This window comes from Acomys russatus, chromosome 20 (assembly GCF_903995435.1).
Source record: "Acomys russatus chromosome 20, mAcoRus1.1, whole genome shotgun sequence".
Taxonomy (NCBI): domain Eukaryota; kingdom Metazoa; phylum Chordata; class Mammalia; order Rodentia; family Muridae; genus Acomys; species Acomys russatus.
Genome location: NC_067156.1, coordinates 16764275 through 16787647, shown reverse-complemented (window position 1 = coordinate 16787647; position 23373 = coordinate 16764275).

Sequence of the window (23373 nt, the reverse complement as noted above, 5' to 3'; positions counted from 1 at the left end):
AATGAGTGATTCAGAACAAATTTCTTTTCCATTTATCTTTCGGTTTTGTGCTTCAAATTTCAGATAATAGCTAACCCAACGTATTAAAGGGTAAAATTATATGATATGGTCAAAATATATGATACAGTATTAAGAGAATTAGTATTTGAAAATTGGTAGATATGATTGACAACTTTCATACCCGCCCTTGCATCCCTCAGTGGTTGGCCTCCACTGTGTACATCTATCCCCGTCAAGCACTGCTTTCAGACTAAACACTTTTGAACACAAATAACCAATAGACTGCTCTAGGCAGACTCCATGATGTTTGATCAAGTTACTACATTCATTGTAACCTGACTCTTTAGTGTCTTTTGTGCAGATATGGGTTCTATTGGTTTTATCTTTTTAAGTATCTGGAATCCTGAAGTAATGTGGAGGTATTGCCTATCACGTAGAAGGCAGTAAACTCACCCATCTGGTAAATTAGTGCTCCTAAAGTAAAATGGGGAGAAAACAAGCCCTCAAATGAGGAAAGAAAAATTTCAAAATAGGGCTTTGGTAAATAAAAGGAGTAACTTAGTGCATTTTATTGTTACCTATTCTTTGAAGGGTTAAAACAGTTTAAGAACCTTTTTCAGTGATACAACCCATTGCATCTGGCATGAAAACTTACTGCACACACTCATGGCATTCTCGGGGTCTTCATAGTTAATTTGCATACTATTTCTTGATCTAATTACCTAATGAGCTTCATGCTTTGTTTTCTATTAATGTCTAGATGTGGAAGTTGGGAATGGGTTTTGATTGGATAGCAAAAATGATATGGTCTGACCCCTGGAGGTAGTAACAAAGATAGTCTTGAAGGGTCCCTTGAAAGAGAATTTTAATATGGCAAATGCTCCTTCAGAGGCTGTAATCCATTAGTAACACAGATTCTTAATGATATTAGCAGAATCTACCTATTTTTTTCCTAAGATGGGAGCTCCCAACCTTCAACTTTCTAGAATAATTCCAGGGACCTAAAGCTTCATTGTTACAACCTGTGCTTGCATGGGCCATACAGCTCAGTGTGGAAAAGTAAACATGCCTAACTCAGAAGTTCATGCAATGTGGTTCTAGTGACTCAGAGTATTAAAGTGGGAAAAATGTAATTAGCACTTTTCAGATTCAAAGGAGATTATAAACACTGGCTAATTAAACTTCCCAACACCTTCCTGATACAAATGCATCTTTCCCCCTTTTCTGGACAGGTTAGACTATCTATTTAAAGCAAGAACATACAGCTGCTCTTCTCCTGCAGGGCAGCAATGAAATCTCTCTCCACTCAGCAGGGGGCTAGACAGAGTTAAGTTTAATCAAACATTTAATCATCATCATTTCATTTACTAAAAAAAGGAAGAGAAAAAATGTGCCTTGCCTTGTGTTCTGTGTCCACAAGGGAGAAGAGTGTCTGACTCCCAGGGGGCTCCTCTTTTTAGAGAGTTTAACATGAGCAGACAGGACATGAAAAGCTTCGATTCAAATATCGCAAATGAGAATGTAACAGGGAGAGAAACTTCCCTATTTCAGGTTAGTTCTTTGTACTCCATGGGTGCATTCAATCAAAAACATCTTTCTGTAACGCAAATCTAATCACATTAGCCTTCTGGTTGTGTTACTTTTGTGATGTATAGGAGCTAAAGGATTCTGAATAACTTAATAACCTTTTTGGTGCTGGCTACCACCTACCATCATCCTATCTGGCTCATGCTTTCCCCTGCACAACTTCTTTAATGAGCTACCTCCTCAGTAAGTGCATAGCAAATCCATTCTGAGAGGGAATTTTGTTCTTACAACACTCCTGACCACCCTATTACACTGTATTTTCCCAGAATGTTTTTATTCTTCATTCTAATGTGTTGTTCGTCTTTTTAAAAGAACTTATCACATGTCCCCTGACACATACTCCCATCTTTTAGTTGCTGACTGCTTTCCACGTGTTTCCTCACAGCCCTCCCTCCTCTCTGGATTCTGCTCTTGCTGATGCCCTGTGTCATCACCAGGGCTTTAAGCTTAATGGTTTTCCACTCTGGGACTTTTACTTCACTTACATGCTGGCAGGCCAGTACTTACTGAGCTTCTGAGACAAAGTGACCTGTCACATTGAGTGGTGTTCCTGGCCTGAAAATAGAACCTGTCTCATGTGCTGTCATTCAAATAATGCATATCTGTATTGTCCCCTTCTCTGCCTTGTCTTCACCCCTGATCTGAGCCACTGAATGGTGAACTATTTCACATGATTTATTGATCTTACCAAATTTCTGGTGCTCATGATATCTTTATGACTGGTAATATATATTTCACTTAAAATAAGCTAGTAAAAACTATTGATGATGTAGCTATGTTAGCTTTGATATCTGAGACTGTTTGATAGGAGAAATATGTTGAATTACTATTTAAGTAGTGGAGATCAGGTAGTTTGGAGAAGACGAGACCTAGTTCCATCTGGAAGAACAAACAACAGAGACAGATACAGTAATTAGTGCAGCTGCTAGAGAGTTTCTTGCAGACCCTGACTTATCTTAACAAGAATGTGCATAATGTGAGGCTTTCCAGAATATGTCAATCAGGGTATGCTGCAGAAAGTTAAAGAGAGCTAAGGGAGATACATTTTGTTAGGTAATTGAGGGAAATTCTCTAATCTGCTTCCCTAAGTAAAGGAATAGATTTATCTTCACACACTCAAGAGTGTGATATTTTTTAATTTGTAATGTTTTTTATAATAAAGATTAAAAATAAATAATAAACAATCAAAAATATATTCTAAATTAGTAGGTCTTCAAAGGAGGTATCTTAGCTTTAAGTTCTTTCATGCTGTAGCTTCACCATGTGCCTAAGGTACAGAATGCTTGATAAAATTATCACTGATTCTGTGTCTTTGGTTCCAGACTTGCTGAGTAACTGTAAATGAACAAGAAGTGATGGGACATTAGAAGCCAGGCCAGGAAGAGCTAACAAGCACCCCCACTCCAAGTCCAGTGCTTAGAACTCAGTCACATGAACATATCTCAAGTGAAGTTGTGAAATGTTTCACTTGTGATGTTTAGAAAAAAGATAGTTGAGATATATGGAACATTTAGAAGTATCTCTGTCATGCGCAAAATAAACTTTGTTTCATGTAATCCCGAACAGGAAATAATCCTGATATTCTAGTGTATTTGTAGCAGTACTCAAAGTATGCTTGAAGATGACTAACATGCCATCAATGCCCAGGAGTGAGAGTGAGAGAGAGGTGAAAAGCAGAGAAGGATAAAAGGATAATTCCACAAGTTCATTAAAAATATTGCCATACTAACATGTGGATGTATTTTGAGGGAAGAGAAGGGGCCATATCACTTCCCAGGCTGATGGGTCCCTCCTGTCCTGCTTCATTGTCTTTCAGGGAAAGATTGATGAATTTAATTAAAACACAAGTTATACCTGGAACCTCAGGACCTACACTCACGGGTACACCACAGCAATGCCTGACATTTGGGAGAGTTTGGTATTTTGTTAGTGTGTATGGGCACATATCAAGGTTATCACCTGAATACTGGGTAAAACTTGTGAGAGAAACATCTCTCCCTCCATATAAGCCCCAGGGAGCAAACTCAAGACATAAGGCTTGATGGTGACTGTGTTTACACAGTAAGCCATATTGTCTGGAGTTTGGCACTTTTTTTTTTTTTTTACAAACTTTTGATTTATAGCATGAGTGCACATATACAGATTACATATACACACTTGCCTGTAGGCAAGTATATCAGGGAAAGAAATCACTGATGAGAAAGTTAGACTTTCTTTTCTTGATGCCTAAATTGTTAATTAGTGAATGGCTTGTTTAGGAGAAAATCTTATACTAGGGATGTCTAATGCCATCACTGCCCATCTTTTGGTCTATTGTTATAATCATCATCCTCTCTAAACAGATGACATTTTGCTTGATTTGGAGAGAGTCTAAAGTTTAAAATTAGCCCCACTCTTGCTAGGCAGTTATAGATGAACTTTAATGTCTGACTCTCTGACTTCTACCTCACAAAATCAGGGGTTACAGATGCATGCCACCATGTATAGATTATAGATTTATGCATGTTCCAGGCTTCAGATAAAACACAGGCTTTATGCATACTGAGCTAACACTGGACCAACTGTACTACACACCCAGATTCAGGTAGCACTTCTATGTTTCTGAATTCTGCTTATTCCTTGTTATTCACATCCGTCCTATTTTCCTGCAGTTATAGACGGGTCTCACTGGAGATACAATTACTAGGCATAAGGTAGTGGAGCCAGGCTTGGGAGTCATATTACTATCTATTGGACAAAAGTTGACATGCTCTTCCCTGCAGTGTAAAGCTGTAAGTGGGGATCCAAGGATGGATGGATGATGGCACAGTGATTTCAGACACAGGGAAGCCTTGGAGGAAGATGGAGGTTTCTCTTCCTTCTTTCTCCTGTAGTGACTGTGCATCACAAGAGAAATGCAGATGTGCTTTCCATGCTTCAATTCCCCTGTCAGTAAAAAAGTCACTACTGTGTTCCTAATAAAGCTGGCGTTATGATCATAAAATTAAAAAACAATCACATCTACCATGAAGAAAGGGAATCATAAGCTCAGTTAACAGCATGTCATCAAAGTTATCATGAAGCACAGTGATATGACCCCATTAATATTCACAAAAATGCCCTTCAAACTTGATTTCTTTCCTGGTACGGAATTGAATTGTACAGAACTTCAGCTGGACATTGTGGTTCTTCTGCTGTGGAGAGTCTCGCAGCTCAGTTCTCTCAGTCAACAAAGCTACAGGCACCAGGAATGCCCACCTCCGGGAATAGGTTCCAAGGACGTTCAGTAGTCCTCTCAGACATGCCACTAAATCTGGAAGTGTGAAAGTTACTCATGTCTTGGAAGGAGGAATATGGGCATTGTTCTTGTAGACTCTACTAGTATTTGTGATTTCTGATAACTTGGAACAGATAAAATAAGGTTTATCTTTGGAGCTTTATTTTTGCTCAAAGACATAACTCAAGGAATTGTACATAACTTGAATATAGTCTGGAAAAATGAACAAACATGGAGGTTCTTTCTGCTTCTGAAAGCCAGCTAGGAAGATGGCGCAGGATCGCTGGTGAAGGGCTATGTCTTTGTCTCACTGGGTTCATTGAACCACATTGGAAGCATGGGAAGCATGGGGAATGACATGGTGGCTTCAAATGGGAGAAGGTGCAGTGTCAAGTCGATCCTCTGCTCCTTACCTTTTTTGTTCTGTTCCAAACGTTGGGGTTTTGTTGGTTGTTGTTGTTAATCGTGTCCTTTTGGTTTTCTTAGCCATTAATAAAATTTTCTCTCCCAATCTCTTCTCCACTTCTTGAGCTTTGAGTGTTAGTTTAGAGTACCACTGAGGCCTGTTGATGAGGAGAAAAAAGTGGTGCCACCTTGAGAAATTCAGTATTATCCAGTCTAAAATAAAACTAAAGGGCTTTGAATGTAACTCGATGGTGCCACACTCACACTGGCCTAGAATCTAAGGCACCCACGGTTCAGATTTCATCATTGCAAAGATAAATAATAATGATTAAATGAATACTAAGCTCTAGTCTACGCTCCAGCTTTTTCTTTAGCAATATGGGCAGCTTGTTCTCCTAAGAGCACCTCACTGCCCGAGGACATATTCCTCACCCTCAGAAACACAAATGGTCCTATGCATGATGCATATATCTTCTATTAACATGAATAAAAGCCTCCTTCTTGAGGAATATTAAAGCCAGCATCCTTGTGTGAAGGAGCATTTTGACTTATTATTGAGGCAGATTACATTTCAAAGGTCATCAAATTAGTAGGATGAACTTGGACCTATTTGAGCCACCTAGAATAACATCAACTAATCCCAAATATATTATCCTTGATCCCCAAATCTCTCCTGTGATAGAAAAGGGAGTAAGAGGTTGGTCTTAGAATTAGCTTCCTTGGACCTACTCAGGGATAGAGCTTTGGGATATTAATGGCAAATTAGGTACTCATTATGACATGAGCCATTAATTCCTTGGAGGATTTTAATACCTAGGAGATGATTCAAAGGAAATCCCAACCAGCTGTGGTCTTTTGTACCAAACATCCTAGCATTCTGTGGAAGCTTGTGTGGACCACACCAAGCCTTACAGCTCTTGTCTAAAAGGAGGAAAGCTATCAAACATGCCTTGCTATAAGCCACATTCCTTACACTTGATTGTAAATCAGATTCAGTAGTTGAAAAGGAGAGCGGGAATGCCTTGCAAAGTACATTTGCAAAAAGGATTTCAAGCTTAGAAAAAAACAACTCAGAAGATGTGAGATTGGTTTCGCAAACATGCAATTTAATTAGTGCCTAGGGCCCCTTTGAGGTTGACGGCTAGTTGATTAGGCTAGAGTCTACTGGATTTTAGCACTGCAGTGGTATAAGAAGAGAAACAAAGGACATTTCACACTAAGAGGGGTAGTGTTGAAAAAAAAAATGCTCGAATGCTGAGCAAGGCATCTAAGCAGGCCTCTTCCAGGCTACCACTGAGCTGACACCTCCTCCTTGAGGTCTCTGTCTTCTGCTACCACTTATGGTTGTGGGCAATGGCAGCTTTTAGAAAACAGAGATCTTGTTGAAGGGACGCAGGTTGAGGAACTTGAAACCGAACCCCTAGAAGATGGCAATCCCCTGTGACTGACATTTTGCTGTCAATACCAGAGACAGTAGAAACAGCTGAAGGAAGTTCAGTAACGAAAAGCTTATAGAAAACAGTTCATTGAAACTGAAGACCTTCTTTTCTAGGGTTTTACTAACTTTATAGCAACAATAACAATTGGACAATTCACTGCACATATTTTAATATCTGGTCAGTGGAACTGCTCAGCCCTGTAGATGACTCATACTCAAAAACTCTTCTTCAAGCTTTGACTGCTACTTTGGTGATGTGCTAGTAAGTTACATGCAAAATTATCATATATAAAATACTTCCTAAGATTTCTGATGTTTCACAGATTAGCCTGAAAGGAGATGTTACTCCTTCCTTAACAATAAACACCCATGTAACATAAGGTTGTCTTTATCCAAATATGCTCACACCAAGAGGTACACATCTATGTAACTGAGTCCTTATGACATACTTAACCTGGATTCTTCCAAAATATATTAGATTGGACTCCTCGATATTCCTAGGTGGAAATAAATAGAAAAATTTCCGTTTTATGTCTCAGCTTCTGCTGCAGACCAGTCAGTTTTATCCGTGTAGATAAAGGTTGTCTCTGGGCTTTTTTTTTTTTTTTTCCCCCTAAAGGACCAAACTTTCCCCCAAATGCATGCAGATGCCATGTGTGTATGTAAGTATAAGATAAGTCCGTTTCTTTCTAATAGATCCTTGGTAGGCACTGTGTTTCAACCCTTAATTCAGTTTAGCCTTAAGCTCAATTTTCTTTAGCTGAGTGATCATCTTGACAAACTCCTTAGGGCTTGAAACCTACAGAATTTTGTTGAATCTAATTTTATTAAAACTTAAGATATGAACACTTTGTTTGTATAATTATCTATGTTAAGTATTTCTACCGGTTTCTTTAGAGACTTTCCTAGTAAATGCTATAATTTTTTGGATTATACTATATTTCTGTGTTTGTCAGAAATTTAGGCTTGCTCTTTAAGCCAGGAAATTCCACAGCAGGAAAACAGGAAGACAGCTTTTTTTTTTTTAAGTGACATTAACCAAGGCTCTATATGACAGATACTCTGATGGACAGAGAATAAGGGTGCCATTTTGTACCCCATCAGGTTACGAATTTCTCTTCTTACACTAGTGACTCCTGTGTTATTAAGGCATATACAGTGCTAGATATTCAAGAGGTGATTTCATCTGAAAATGCTTCTAAATTTCTGACATCGTCTATATTTAAAATAGTATCATGCAGCTATTCCATATGCAGCAGAAATCTGGAGACTGTTTTTCTAAGCCGGGAAATCTTCAAGCTTCTTCTCATCTGCTATGTGACAAACACCAAGGTCCGAGCCTGGAATGTTTCAGCTTCCTCACAGCGAAAGAGCCAATTTGTGACTCAGTTCCTATACTTACCAATTAAAAAAAAGAAATCAGTGATCTGAAAAGTAGTCTGTCAAGAAAACTAAAATTAGCAAGAGCCACCTTCCTAACTAACCTTCTCACAATCTCCCCCATTGCACGCAATGGGTGTCTGTAGTCCTGTCAAAGTCTGTGGAATTTGTAACTTTCAACCAAGGCTACTATGTTTCATCACCTGGGAAAATGGTGAGATCCATCTCTGTGTGTGTTTGTGAGTGTGTTTACTGAAAGGATTAACTAAGGCAGGGAAAGACACACCCTGAGTGTGAGCCACAGTAGTTAAGAGTGGATGCCCAGGTAGCCACAGGAAAAAGGAGGGGCCTCTGAGCAGGAGCAGGAGCTGTTCTGCTTTTCCGCAGTGGTGTGAGCCTCTTCACGGTGCTGTCCTGGCTGTGCTGAGTTCAATCCTCTGAAATTATGCAAAACTAATCTTTCAGGTGCTCAGTTAGTTCTGTCTAGCATTTTGATTACTGCAATGAAAGATGTCTAATCACATCATTTAATTTGGGACCAAGATACAGTTTGGAAATTTTCAGAGAATGATAGAAAATGCAGATTTTCTACCTGGTGGTAACTGACAGTGAAGTCTTCTCTTTCCCACGTGGCAGAATGTTTTAGAATCACCAGAGCCACAGAGCACAAATGCTATTGTCTCCTCTGGTGTCACAGAAATGTCTCCATTTGTGCGAGAAACTGAAGTGCAAGTACTTATGGATAATGAAAATTGCTGTCTTCAAACTTAAAAGTGACTGTTCCTCCTGGATATACACTCTAAATATCTTACCAAAGGACCAGAATGGAATTATGTAAATTAGCCAGGCATGGTGGCACACACCTTTAATCCTAGCACTCAGGAGGCAGAGGCAGGTAGATCGCTGTGAGTTCGAGATCTACAAAGGGAGTCCAGGACAGACAAGGCTAAAACAGAGAGACCCAGTCTCAAAACAAAACAAAACAAAACAAAACACCAAAGAAACAAACAAACAAAGGAATGATATAAATTATCAAAACCATTGACAAGTGATCGAGGAGTGATGGGAATTGTAATATTTGAGGAAACATTGCTTAAAAGTGTCTAGTGGACTGAGTTCCCTGCATGGCTGATGCCTTCTGATCCCTTACCTCTCAGAGATCCACACAACCTGCCTTGTCCTGGCACCACGTTGTTGATATCAGGCACTGCTGCACCCCATGGCAATACCCTCATAAATTCATCAACAATATTCAACTGACATTTTGTTAGGAGCACTATTCAAGGCCATGACATCCATTCCTTTAGAGAGCAACATCTGTACCAGAACCAAACGAACAGTTACATCATCATGGTGTGCTGCCCAACCCTCCCCAGGTGTTAGTTCTCAGCCTTGAGATGTGAGATTCCACTAGGCCAGCAGTCTCACCTTGTGGCTCACGACCCCTTTGAGGTCAAACAATCATTTCACAAGGGTCGCAATGACAACCAGAAAACACAAACACACACACAGTCACACAATGATTCACAACGGTAGCAAAATTACAGTTATGAAGTGGCAACAAAATCATTTCATGGTTGGGGGTCAGCACAACATGAAGACCTATGGGAAAGGGTCACAGCATTAGGAAGGGTGAGAATCATTGCACTAGGCAATGAGAATTTCATTGATCTCTGGTGATTTCCTGGCCACAACTATCTTTGCAGAGTACTTTGATCTCATCAGCGACTGTGATTCCCCATGTGGTTTCCTGAAACAATTCTTTTATTTTTCTTCATTCTATAACCTGATACCAGCCCCCTCCATCACTCACCACACAGACCCATTTTCATGCCCTTTCCTTCAAAACCTCCCTTTACATCTCAGAGAAGAGGCCTCCTAAGGGGTACCAGACCAGCATGGCACCTCAAGTCACAGCAGGGCTAAGTACATCATCTCCCACTGAAGCCAGACAAGGAAGCCAAGCTAGAGGAAATGGAACCAAAGGCAGGGAACAGAGTCAGAGACAGCAGCTACTCCCATTATCAGGGGACCCACATGATGACCATGCTGCACATCTGATACATCTGTGTAGGAGGCCTAGGCCGGGCACATGCCTGCTCTTGGGTTGGTAGTTCAGTCTTTATGAGCCTCCATGGCCCCAGGTTAGTTGACTCTCAAGGTCTTCTTGTGGTGTCCTTGAATCCTCTGATCCCTCAATCCTTCCTCCCACTTTTCCAAAAACTCCTCAAGCTCAGCCTATTGTTTGGCTGTGGGATAGTGCATCTCTTTCTATCAGCTACAGGATGAAGCCTCTCAGAAGTCAGTTATGCTAGGATTCTGACTGCAAGCATAGCAGAATGTCATTAATAGTGTCAGGGGTTGGCTTTCTCTCAAGTTGGCCCAGTGCTTAGTTTGCCATTCCCTCAATCACTGTTCCAAATTCGTCCATACATTTCTTTTAGGCAGAAAAACTGTGGGATTTAAGGTTTTATAGAAGGGTTGGTGTCCCCCTTCCTCCACTGGAACTCCGTCCTATTTACATGAGGTGGTAATTTCAGGCTCCATAAACCCCACTGCTAGGAGTCTCATCTAGGGCCATGCCGATAGACTCCTGTGAGCTTCCCCTGTCCTAGAGATGCTCCCCTGACATGTTTTTTTCCCACCTTCCCCTCCATTTCCCCACATCCTCTCCTCTCCCTATACCTTATCCCCACCTCTGTTACCCTACCCACCACTTCCTACCAGCTTCCTCCCTCCATCTACTTCAGATGTCTATTTTATTTCTGCTTTTGAGTGAGATTCGGTGATCCTCCCTTGCACCCTCCTTGGCTTCTGTAGATCTATGGATTGTAGCATGGTTTACCTGTACACACTGGCTAATGCCCACTTATAGAATGAGTACATAGCACACACATCTTTCTTGGTTTGGATAAACTCACTGAAGATCATCTTTTCTAGGTCCATCCATTTGCCTGCAAATTGCATGCCTTTGTTTTTAATAACTTAATGGTATTCCATTGTATAAATGTATCATATGTGTTATATCCATTCTTCAGTCCAGAGACATCTAGGTAGTTCCTAGTTTCTGTCCATTAGGAAGAAAGCTGCTATGAACATAATTGAGCAAGTGTCCTTGTGGTTTGGTGGAGCATCTTCTCGGTATATGTCTAGGAGTGGTATACCTGGGTCTTGAGGTATCCCCAGTTTTCTGAGAAACCCCCAGATTGATTTCCAAAGTGGTTGTAGGAGTTTGCACTCCCACCAGCAATGTAGGAATGTTCCCCTTGCTCCACATCTGGAACAACTTTTACCATATATGCATCACAGTGTATACTACTGGATTATGTTTAAAATACCGTTTAGTAAAACGTACATGTTTATTTTTCCAGAGAGAATGGATAGTCTCTGTTACCAGAATATTCAACAGCTGATTTTAGTGATGAGTCAGAATAATTTTCTTTAGAATTGTGTACATGTCAATTCACGCAGTTCTTTATTAGGAAAATGCAATGCTTTTGTGTGGGATATGGAGTAAGCTTGTTCTAATAGTCAAATCTATTTTTGCACTAAATAACTCTACAACTTTGAATTAGGCCTCTGATACCTTCAAACTTCCTTGATGTTTAATTTGTAAATTTAGGGTTCTATAGACCTTGAAAGGCCATCTTAGTCACTTCATAAGAAAATATCCATCAAGGACATTGGTGGCTAATGGCTAACTAAACAACTGGTATTGTTATTGTTGTTATTAGCTGAGTTTCCCTGAACCATTTTACGAGGCTATTTCTGCTTTGAAGCAGACTTCTGACTGAAAAATAAGCAGATAGGACAGACATAGTCACAACAATACTCTCACTTACTAGTGTGGAGCTTTTTGGGACTGAAAACAAGATAGCGTGGGTGGAAATGCTTTCAGTTTGTGGAATAAATATCAGTGGGGGGAAATCTGTGACTCTATCCCCTTTGGTCAGTTGGGTTCTAATAACATTGCTGAAGTGAACCCTAGAAGCTTTACCTGAGTAAGCTCAGCCTCAGAATCCAATTAGCCCTCTCCCACCTTCCTCACACCAGCCAGCATGGAAATGGGCCATTTTATTATAAACTAATTACTATTCACTTTTTATCAGCCAACAAATCGATTTGTGCAGCACCTTTTAAAATTCAGGAACTGCTGTATGAATTTGTTGAAACAAAGAGGGTCATTACCAAGTCCTATCACCCATCCTTAGCTCTCTCTTGGGTTTTAATTATTCTAGCCACGAGTAGATAGTGAAAGAAGGCAGGTCAATGGGGTCTTGCCAGTTTGAGTCCTCTATGCTTGGTCTTTCTAAACCTCCGTCAACCACATGGTCTTTCTTCCTCTAAGACAGTGGTACAGTGATGGCAGGAGACCTGGAAATACTCTTTTCATCCAGTCATCCTCAATTAATTATGGCTATACTCTCCTCTGTTCAGTTAGAAGAGGAAGTGAACCCCTGGGGCTAGATGCATTGCTCTAGGCCCAACTGAAATGTCACCAAAACCCCCGAAAACAGGAATTAGGGGCTATACTTGTTTTCTGTCTCAGAAACAGAGGTCAGTTCTATCAGCACACAAGTGTTATACATCCTCTAGGCTCATGGAAGGATAGGGATGACTCTAGCTAAAACTCCTAGTAAAAGGGGCCATGAAGACTGAAGAGGACACCTTCTAACTAAACAGGACTCCTAGTGGAGGGAGGGGAACAACATCCCATCCACAAAACATCGATCCAAAATTCACCCTGCATACAAGATGTGCACGGATAAAAATAGAGCAGAGATCGAATGAATGTCCAACCAGTGCGTGACTAAACCCAAGACCAACCAATGGGAGAGAGTCATCTGCAGACACTATTTATGTTACTCTTCTATGTTTGTAGGCAGGAGCCTTGCATAGCTAGCCTCTGAAAGGCTCTACCAAGCAGCGGATCAAAACAGATGCTGAGACTCACAGCCAAACACTGGGCGGAGTGAAGGCAATCTTGTGGAATAGTTGAGGAAAGGATAGGAGGACATAGAGGGGACAGGAGCTCCATAAGAAGACCAACAGAGGCAACTAAACAGGGCACATTGGGGCTTGCAGAGACCAAAGCACCAATCATGGAGTATGCATGAACAATACGTAGACTCCTTACAAAGATGCAGTCAGTGGGCAGCTCAGGCTTCATGTGGGTCGCCTGGTAAGGGAAGCAGGGGCTGTCTCTGGAATGTACTCTATTGCTTGTTTTTCAATCACTTCTTCCTGTCAGGGCTGCCTCGCCAGGCGACAGGGGAAGATGTGCTCAGTCCTGATGCAACTTGATGTGCTCAGGTGGGTTGTGAGGGAGCTACCCTTTTCTGAGGAATAGATGAGGTGGGATGGGGGAAGAGGGAGGGAGATCAGGCTGTAAAGTGAATAAATCGATGATTAAATAGATATATTGATAGATACGTGATAGATAGATAGATAGATAGATATAAATTAAGGGAAAGTAACTGTGTGTTTACATGCCACCCTCCAACCATACTATATAACTTCTTTATTGTCATCCCTGTTCATGCTCCTCTATTTATACTAGAGTAGAGAGACAAAAGGATAGATGCATTTCTCGTATTTTCTTGTATTTCTTGTATTGATATCTGCTAACCATCTGTAGGAGTACCAAAGGCTCTAATTTTGTTAAAAATTCAAATACTGTGTTTAGGAATGCGTCATTTCTACTGTTTCAAACAATCAAGCCATTTTGTCAGCACATTTTGTCTATTTTCCAAATCTGTGGTTTGTTATCTCTGCACCCTTTATTGGAATGTCAATATAATAATAATGTATCATAATATTTGTACATCTGTCCCCAAAACTATTTTTTTTTTTTTTAGTCAAGAGTTCAATTTCCTCTTTATCTATGTCTTTATGGAGAGCTAAGGGCTGTGAACTTTTCATCTTACCTGATTGACTCTCTCTCAACTCTGTAGATCCTGATCATGTTCACTTCTCTTATTTGTAAGGATGCCCTGTAGAGTGGGTGGTTCTCATCTTTGTGCACAAATGTCTTGGTTCTTCCTGTTGAACTCAGTGTCTTTACCCCTTTCCTCCCTTCACCCCTCCTCAGTTCCTCACAAACCATAAGGAGCCTGTAGCTTGAGGATATGTTTTCATTATCTTACTTCAGAGATTATTCTAAAGGCATGGCAGTCAAGGAGGGACAGAGAATGAAGGCTTCTAAATGGACTTCCTTTTATCTCCAAAGTTCCAGTCTTTTGGAGGGCAGCACACCTGCCCACACACAGCAGCATGTTTCCTATGAAAAGGAGCTTGCTATTTCTTCAGTTGTGTTTATTTATCTTACAGGGACAGAAAACCATGAAAGTCTTCCTCTGGTGAACATCTTGGTCTACCAGTGGCATGCTAATTTCACTAATTGTACTTATAGTTACTACCAGATGAGATGGGATCTTTTTATGTTTCCTTGAAACTCATACTATTTATATTAATTTAATGCAAAGTGCTTTTACTGATGCTCTCTGGTAACCTTTAAACAAAAGGAAGACTCACTTTATTCTCAGCTTTTGAGTCCACTTTTGTTATTGAAAAGCCTAACTCCGAATAATATATATAAACACACATATGTACAAACATATGGCACACACAGACCACAGTTCATATGGAAAAATGTTCTATCTTTTTACTATCCTTTACATTTTTATTCTTTGCTTTTATTTAATTTTAGCAAAATAGATTTATAATTACATTTTTATTACTTTTCTATTAAATCATATAAAGATAACTATCTCTTAGATGAAGAACAATACTTGACACTTTGTACTTTTAAAAAGTACAATACATTACTTTTGAGACTCATATATTTTCCAATAAATAATGAACTGAAAAGAATCTCTAAATATTGAATTTATTAGATTTCTCATGTGCTTAAAGTTATTAATTTCAAATATCAGTTATTATGACCAAATTGGGCTATTATTCATGGGCCTAAATGATCAAAATACCTTGGATCTGAATGCTGTCCTTATAAATCTTGACCTCCTAAGCATACTTCACTTTTAAGTGCACACAATACGGCACCTTCATCTGTACAGAGATTGGGTCTCTTTACAAAGCTTTGTGGGAATTTTTGCAGTGGGCCATAATCATAAAGTGGTCTGAGGATATAGGAAGGAGAGTTGTGATATAGATTGACTGTGACAAACCTAACAGTCTTGAATGACTCAGACACCATCTACTTAAGTTCACATCTCATCCAATTTGGGAATGAAATGTAACTTAGTACTTCTGAAGATTGGAATGAACAAAAAAGGGAGCTGGGCCTGCCCAACAGTCAAAATGCTTATGCAATGGCTGTGCCTATTAATTTCTCTGGGATTGTGTAGGTTTACTGTGAAGCCGAGAGAAGTTAAAGGTTCTGTGCCATCTTCTCCTTTCTGTTCAGAGTCTCATACCTTACACTATTACTGGGCATTTGTGTTAGCATTCTGTTACTCTGATACAAGGTCCAGTTACTCAATTTATAAAGAGTAAAGGTGCATTTTAGTTTGTTGTGCCATATTCTCGGTTGTGAGCCTAGCCTTTAACAGCTGAGTCATCTCTCTAGCACAGTTGTGCCATATTTAATCTGTGGTTTCCTGGCCCCATTATTGTTGAGCCAATGGAAGGCAAAGGGGAGCAATATAATGAGTATGTTGTAACACTCATGTCAAGGGAATGTCCCTGCTGGTCTTCCACTCTGCCCTGAAATCTGAAGGTTCCACTGCCTTCTAACAGTGCCACAGGCTGGAGCCAAGCCTGTGGCTCATAGCAGACAATCCTAAACCAAAGGGAAGAAAATATTTCTTTAGCAGAAAACTAACTCCTAGCAAAACTGAATCAACCAACCCTCTTTTCATGTTTGAGTTTTGTAGTGGAACTGGCACATTTTTGTCTTGCTGAAGTGTTGTACTCATGCCTCAGGATATGTCCAATCCATTGGCTTTTTACATTTTGCTTCTTTCTAAAAGTCTAGTGAAAGAATAAGAAACAGTAAGGGAAAATAGCAAAGAATAAGACTTTGTAATAATGTGAGAATGGGACCTTAACCTGTGGGGAGAAAAGTGGACTGTGGTACCTGTAAGGCAAGAACTCTGAAGATTCTGTTCATAAACAGTGAGGACAGATTTGAAAATGAAAAATAGTATTTGTCTATTTATGTTGCAGTCACTATGGGTTATTTTTTTCCTGAGGTCCTTCTGGATCATTAGTATTAGGGAAGAAAATGTTCTTTAGACTTAAGCAAGAGTTTCAAGTATCATTCGTTCTTTCCAGCAACACATGTTTTATAGTTCTCTTTATAAAACTATTCATGCATACTTCTCTGTACATACATAGAAACAATTTTAAAATATGTTAAACACTTATTATTATGTTATTATATTAACATTTATTGCTATTATTATTATATGTTATTATTGTAACTAAACTCATTAACTCAATATCTGTGCTGTGCTAGATTTTGTGCTCATTCAAGTTATTTTTATAAAACTACTTGTTTCTTACTCTCTTTTCACTTGGTATTCACACAAATAATTGAGACCCTTTTATATTTGTTTAATAATAAGCTTCACAACACAATAACTGAGCAATTATTAACCTATTTGTCAAGAGCCACCCTGGTAAGGGAGTTCACAAGGCATGTGGGCTGTCTAGGAGATGATCTGAAATTTGCAAGGTCTTATACCATGATGCATCCCCAAACAGCTTCCAAACTCTGACATGCTGTCAGGAGCCATTGACTTGGGGAAGTACAGTAGGGATGAGAGGTCTCTGGAAGTGACCTGGTATTTTCAAAGTCTGTATCGTGATGTTTCCCAGAATTGCTTCCAACCTCTGACTACCCTGTCAATTGTGTTTTGTCGCATTTCTCTAAAATCTGGCATTAGATCCGGGTATGGTGGTGGCACATACCTTTAATCCCAGCACCCAGGGAGGCAGAGGCAGGTGGATCACTGTGAGTCTAAGGCCAGCTTGGCCGACAAAGTGAGTCCAGGACATCCAAGAATACATTCATGGCCAGCCAGGTCTACAGGGCAAGTCCAGGACAGCCAAGATTACACAGAGAAACCCTGTCTCAGAAAAACCAAAAGTAAATACAACTGGCATTGGTGTGAACTGTTATTTTCTGGGTACTGACCAGCTAAGACTGAGAAAACGTCCTACAGGATCTTGTTGAAGATGTACTGTTTGTTATTCAGATGAATTAATCCCTGATTTTGGAATTCCTGATTTGATTCAAATAGTTTTAAAAGTTAAAGGTAGTTTATAGCTGCAAAAAATACCTTTGTGGACCTCCAGATGCCTCACTAAGGATAGCCTTATAGCAGATTCATGGCTTCAGATAAGCCCTGCCTCCAGATGGCACCACAAATCCTGGTATTTCACCATAAATATAGATAAGTTTGTTTAAACATCGCATGAACCTAAGTGGAATGAAGCTACCTAGATATATCTGAATTTACTCTGTTTGTTAGAAGGAAAGACATAAAATTATTGTTCTGTGTTCATAATGACTAAGAGATAGCTGGGTAATGTATAGTTAGGTCCGTCCTAATTGATAAGTCATAAACTCTTGTAAGTTTCAGACCCTATTCACCTTAGACCCTGTCAACCTTCATCATTCTGAACTCATTATGAACTTATATAATGGATACATAGATAAGAAATGCTTAGCTTTAAAACATGTAACCTGAGTAGTATTCCATAGTGTATATGTACCACAGTTTCTTTATCCACTCTTCTACTGAGGGACACTTAGGCTGTTTCCATGTTCTGGCTATTATAAATAAGGCTGCTATGAACATGGTTGAGCAAATTTTCTTGTTGTGTGCTGGAGCATCTTCTGGGTATATTCCTTTGTCCCACGAAAGCCTTCACTTACCAGGAAACTGGGACAGAGGGGAAGGCATCCTATTGGGACTCTAAATGAGAGACGCATGGGAGAACAGCAAAATAAAAGGATCCAGAGGGTCCTAGAAATCTACAAGTAGAACAATATGATAGGCAGATTTGGGCCCAGGGGTCCCGCTCAAACTAAGGCACCAGCCAAGGACAATACAGGAGGTAAACTTTAAACCCCTTCCCAGATCTAGCCAATGGTCAGAATATTCTCCACAGTTGAGTGGAGAGTGTGATACGACTTTCTCACGTACTCTGGTGCCTCACATTTGACCATGTCCCCTGGAGGGGGAGACCTGGTGGCACTCAGAGGAAGGACAGCAAGTAGCCAAGAAGAGACTTGATACCCTATGAGAATATATAGGGGGACGTAATCCCCCTCAAGAACAGTCATAGGGGAGGGGAATAATGGGAAAATGGGGGGGGGGAGGAATGGGAGGATACAAGGGATGGGATAAACATTGAGATGTAACAAGAATAAATTAATAAAAAAAAAATGTAAGACTGAAAAAAAAATAAAAAAAAAAAAATAAAAATAAAAAAAACAAAAAAAAAACATGTAACCTGTTATATTTTAGAATTCATCTGTTTTTGTGATTAATCATACTCTTTTGACTATGACATAATTCCCTTTTCTCAGAAGTTTAAGTACGGTCATCAACAATAAATGGTGTTAAGATTGGGAAATCTGACTTCAGTTGAAGTCGAGATGCCGAATTTCATCCACTTTTTCTCTTGAATGTATAGGTGTGAGTGGTTTATTTTCTATCTCTCTCTTATTTCTTATTTCTCTGCAGATTCGCAAATAAGTTAGCAGACTCAAGGCCATCAGCCCTCTATGGCTAATAAGCCTAAGTTTACACTAACTACAGATCAAAGAGCCTCTTTTTATGACTCCCATGCAGTTTCTGGCTACAGCCGCTTTTACAGCCTCAGCCATAGGGAAATTGTGATCAGTTTAAATTTTCCTCTTAGGCCACAGTACAGCCAGGCCCTAGAGAAGAAACCTTGGGCTCTTTCTCTCCCTCCCTCCTTTCTCTTTCAATCCTGATCAGTTGCCTGAGCCATCACATCTGGCCACCCAAGTGAACTGGAAGGGCATCTGCATCCAGCCACAGAGACCCTACCCTGGACCTCTTCAGAGCCCCAACTGGGCATTAACACCTATTCTTATTCCTGTGAACTAATTAAGTTTCCTCCCAGTGTATACCCTAGAGAAACTTGGGCTTTGTAGCTTTGCTGCTCCAGCTCCTCTGTCCTAGTCCCTTCTGGACATCTGCCAGTCACAATATCTCCTAATTCCTTCTCTAACTCCACCACCCCTGGCTGGCAGTAAGTCCAGTCCTAGTCTCTTCCCTGCTCAGGGGAGGCTGAAATCTGCTTTATTGGCATACAAGGGGACAACTGGGGAGCAGTGTTTATACAACACTGAGACAGAAGATTCTCAGAACAAGGCTTGCAACCAGATTTGGGTGAGGGGGGTGAATATAGAATTCAGCATTTGAACTACACAATAACCTTATGCCACTATGTGCTAGCTACACTATGCTGGCTATTTAAACTTTTAGAAAAGCTATTTTATAATGGAAATATTTTCAAGTCCATATGACTTAAAATAAAATTTATAATGCGAAGTGTGTCCCAGTTACCTTTGTCATCAACTCGCCATAACCAAAGTCATCTGGTAAGTAGAACCTCAACTGAGAAAATGACTCCATCAGCCTGCCTGTGGACAAGTCTGTGGGGTGTTTTTCTTGTATGATGACCAATGTGGGGGAGTGACATCTCACTGTGGCCACTAAGTTGTATAAGAAAGCTGGCTGGCCAGTCCACGAGAACAACCTACTAAGCAGCATGCCCCCACTGCTTGCCTCTCCTTTAATTTCTTCCTCCAAGTTCATGCCTTAATTATCTTTCCCACTTGCCTCAGGGATAGAAAATTTCATAAAAGTATCAAATAAGATTAACCTTTTCCTCTCCAAGTTGCCTTTTATCATAGTGATCACAGCAACAGAAACCTAACTAGGACACCGAGGAATACATGTTTAGATTTCAGAAGTTTTATTTGTCTCTAGATTTGTCTTGCACATTTTCCTCACTATCACAGTATCTCAGAGGATTAGATAACTGTATCCTAATGAGAACAAGAAAGAAAGTGTATAAATTATGATGAGTGGGGAAGTGAGGAATATCTGAGAGGAGTTGAGGAGAGAAAATATTATCAAATATATCTTATTAAAACATATTTTTAATTAAAATGAATAATTTAAGGACATTTGCTCAACTATGTTCATAACAGCTTTATTTGTAATAGCCAGAATCTGGAAATAACCTAGGTGTCCCTCTACTGAAGAATGGATAAAAAAAACTCTGGTACATTTACACAATGGAATACTACTCAGCCATTAAATACGAGGAAATCAGGCTGGGCATGGAGGCACACACCTTTTATCCCAGCACTTGGGAGGCAGAGGCAGGTGGATCGCTGTGAGTTCAAGGCCAGCCTGGTCTACAAAGTGGGTCTAAGTCAGGCAAGGCTACACAGAGAAACCATGTCTCGAAAAACCAACCAACCAACAAACAAACCCAAAAACAAAAACAAAAACAAAAACAAAACAAAGGAAATCTTGAAATTTGTAGACAAATGGGAATAGAACTAGAAAAGGTCATCCTGAAAAGACACACATTTTATATACTCACTTATAAGCAATGTTTTGCTATTTAGTACAGGATAAATATGCTGCAATGCACAGACCCAAAGAAGGTAAGTAACAAGGAAGAACCAAAGGGGAAAGCTTAAATCTCGCTCAAAGGCAAAATAGAATCGACAGATGTAGTGGTTGAAGAGGGACTGCAGAGAGAAAAAAAATGTGGAGATGAGACCTCGGGAGAGCAGGTCAGGAGGACAGAAGGTTGTAGAGAGAAAAAAAAAAACTGTGGGTGGGGGCATCTCTGTGACAAGCTGGAGACCTAACTCAGAATAGGCGTTCAGGAAGATATGAGGGGAGCAATATCTGGGACTCCCAGTATCAGGGGCCATAGGCACTGAAGACACCCTCTAACCCAAAGAGACTACTGGTGGAGGGAGCAGAACACCAACTCACCCACAAAACCTTTGATCCAAAACATAATTTCCAATTCTGAAATCTCATTAGTTTTTTTTTTTTTTTTTTTTTTTTTTTTCATGATGAATGAGTAGATTTTCACAGACTCTTCTCCAACATACTGTAGGATATCTTACTTTATGAGGCATATGGATACATGGACAAAACTACTAATTCCTAATGAATGTGAGGGTAATTAAATGTTTTCAACAATGAAAAGCATCACCATGACCTTTGTAGACTTAGACTGTTGTATACATTTGACCATAAATACATATATGTACATAATATATGAATACATGCATATGGTCAAATACATACATATGTGCACACTCATATATGCACATAAGCTTGCATATAAGCATATGTACATACTGTCACAAGTTAGCTAGTTGTAGTTCCTGAATGTATGGATGCAAATGGATGACGAAACCACACCAATAGGATCTGCATACTGCATAATTTAATTAGTGATTAACAAATAGATTTTGCTTTAGATCTTCTGCTTATGCCTGATTTTGTAACATTGCCTTTCAGTCAATTGGGAAAATGTCACTTTAGTGAGCTTTGTGAATTACCAAATGCTGCCACGTTGCTGGTACCACTTCTGTTTAGAAAAGTCACTAAATACTGAGAAGCTATTGAATCCATGATGTCAGTTGTAAGATTTCCAAAAAAAAAAAAAAAAAAAAAAAAAAAATAGTTCTGAAAAGTACAAATTTAATCAGTGTTCAAATATATACTGTTAATATTTTTCTATAAATAACAAGATCAAAGCTGGAGAGTTGGCTTAGAAGTTAAGAGCAATTGCTGCCCTTCCAGAGGACCCAACTTTCTTTCAGAGCATTTATTAGGGCAGATCACAGCTAACTGCCTGTAACTTCAGCTTTAGGGCTTCTGATGCCTTTTTCTGGATATCACAGGCATGCACTTGTTGGTTCATATGCATGCATTTCTGGGAAAACAACCACTAAATTCCTATGTTTGGAAGCCACCGTTGTTTACAGATGTTACAGTGTTTTCCAAAAATAGCCTTCTACTGAAGACAAAGTGATCCCATCCCCCTACCACTGAAGCCGAAGTAAAGGTTTTATTGCCCAGGCAGCACGTGCAGAAGAGATGAGGAATGGTGGCTTCTCTTTATTGCTTGGATGGTGAGAAAATGCATGCTCAAGCTAGGATCCAATACGATTCATATTTTCACATTTCCTTTTCTTTTGTACATTCTTCTTTGGGCTTTTTCCCCCTTTGGGTTTTTGAGATGGTATTAGTTGGTGTAGACCTGGCTGTCCCTAAACTCACCCTATAGATCAGGCTGGCCTCAAACTCAGAGATCCATGTGACTCTGCTTCTGGAGTACAGGCATTAACAGGGTGTTCCACTGTCTGGTTTTCTTTTGCGCTTTTTTAAAAGGATATATGGACATCATGTATATTTCTTTGAAATGAACATGGATTGTTCTTTCTCTTCATTACTTTATTTATTTGTTCACTTTACATCCCAACTGCTACCGCACTCCTTCCTCTTCTTCCGATCCCACCCTTCTGCCTTCTTTCCCAAACCCCAGGCCCTACCTCAGTGCCAATCCACCCTCGTACATCAAATTGCATCATGCCTAAGTTCCTCTTCTTTCACTGAGGCAAAGCTAGGTGGTCCTGCTAGGGAGGCTGCAGAGTCCAAGTGGCTGCTCCAATTGTTAGGGAACCCACATGAGGACCAACCAACTCATCAGCTTCATGTGTGTAGGGGGCCTAGGATCACTCCATCCTGCTTGTTTGGTTGGTGGTTCAGTCTTTATGAGCCCCCATGGGCCCAGATTAATTACTGCTGTAGTTCTTCTTATAGTGTCGACCCTTCCAGCTCCCTCAACCTTCCCTGAATTCTTCCACAACACTCACTGAATTCTGCCTAATGTTTGGCTGTGGGTCTCTGCATCTGTTTCCATTATCTGCTGGGTGAAACCTGTCAGCTAACATTCATGCTGGGCTCCTGCCTCCAAGGAAAGCAGAGTATCATTACTCATGTCAGGGGTTGGGTCTCTCCCAGGGAGTGGATCTCAAGTTGGGCCAGTCATTGTTTGTTCTGTCCCTCAATCTCTGTTCCATTTTGATCCCTCCTTTGTACACTCTTAAGGCAATGATCTCTCTCTGGCAAATGATACTACTAGTTTAGTACCCCAGTCTTCATTCATACAACACCAGTATAAATTAAAAACATCAAAATATAAAAACAAAACAAAAACAAACATCAAATGTAATTTTGAAAGATATTAGTACGAGCAG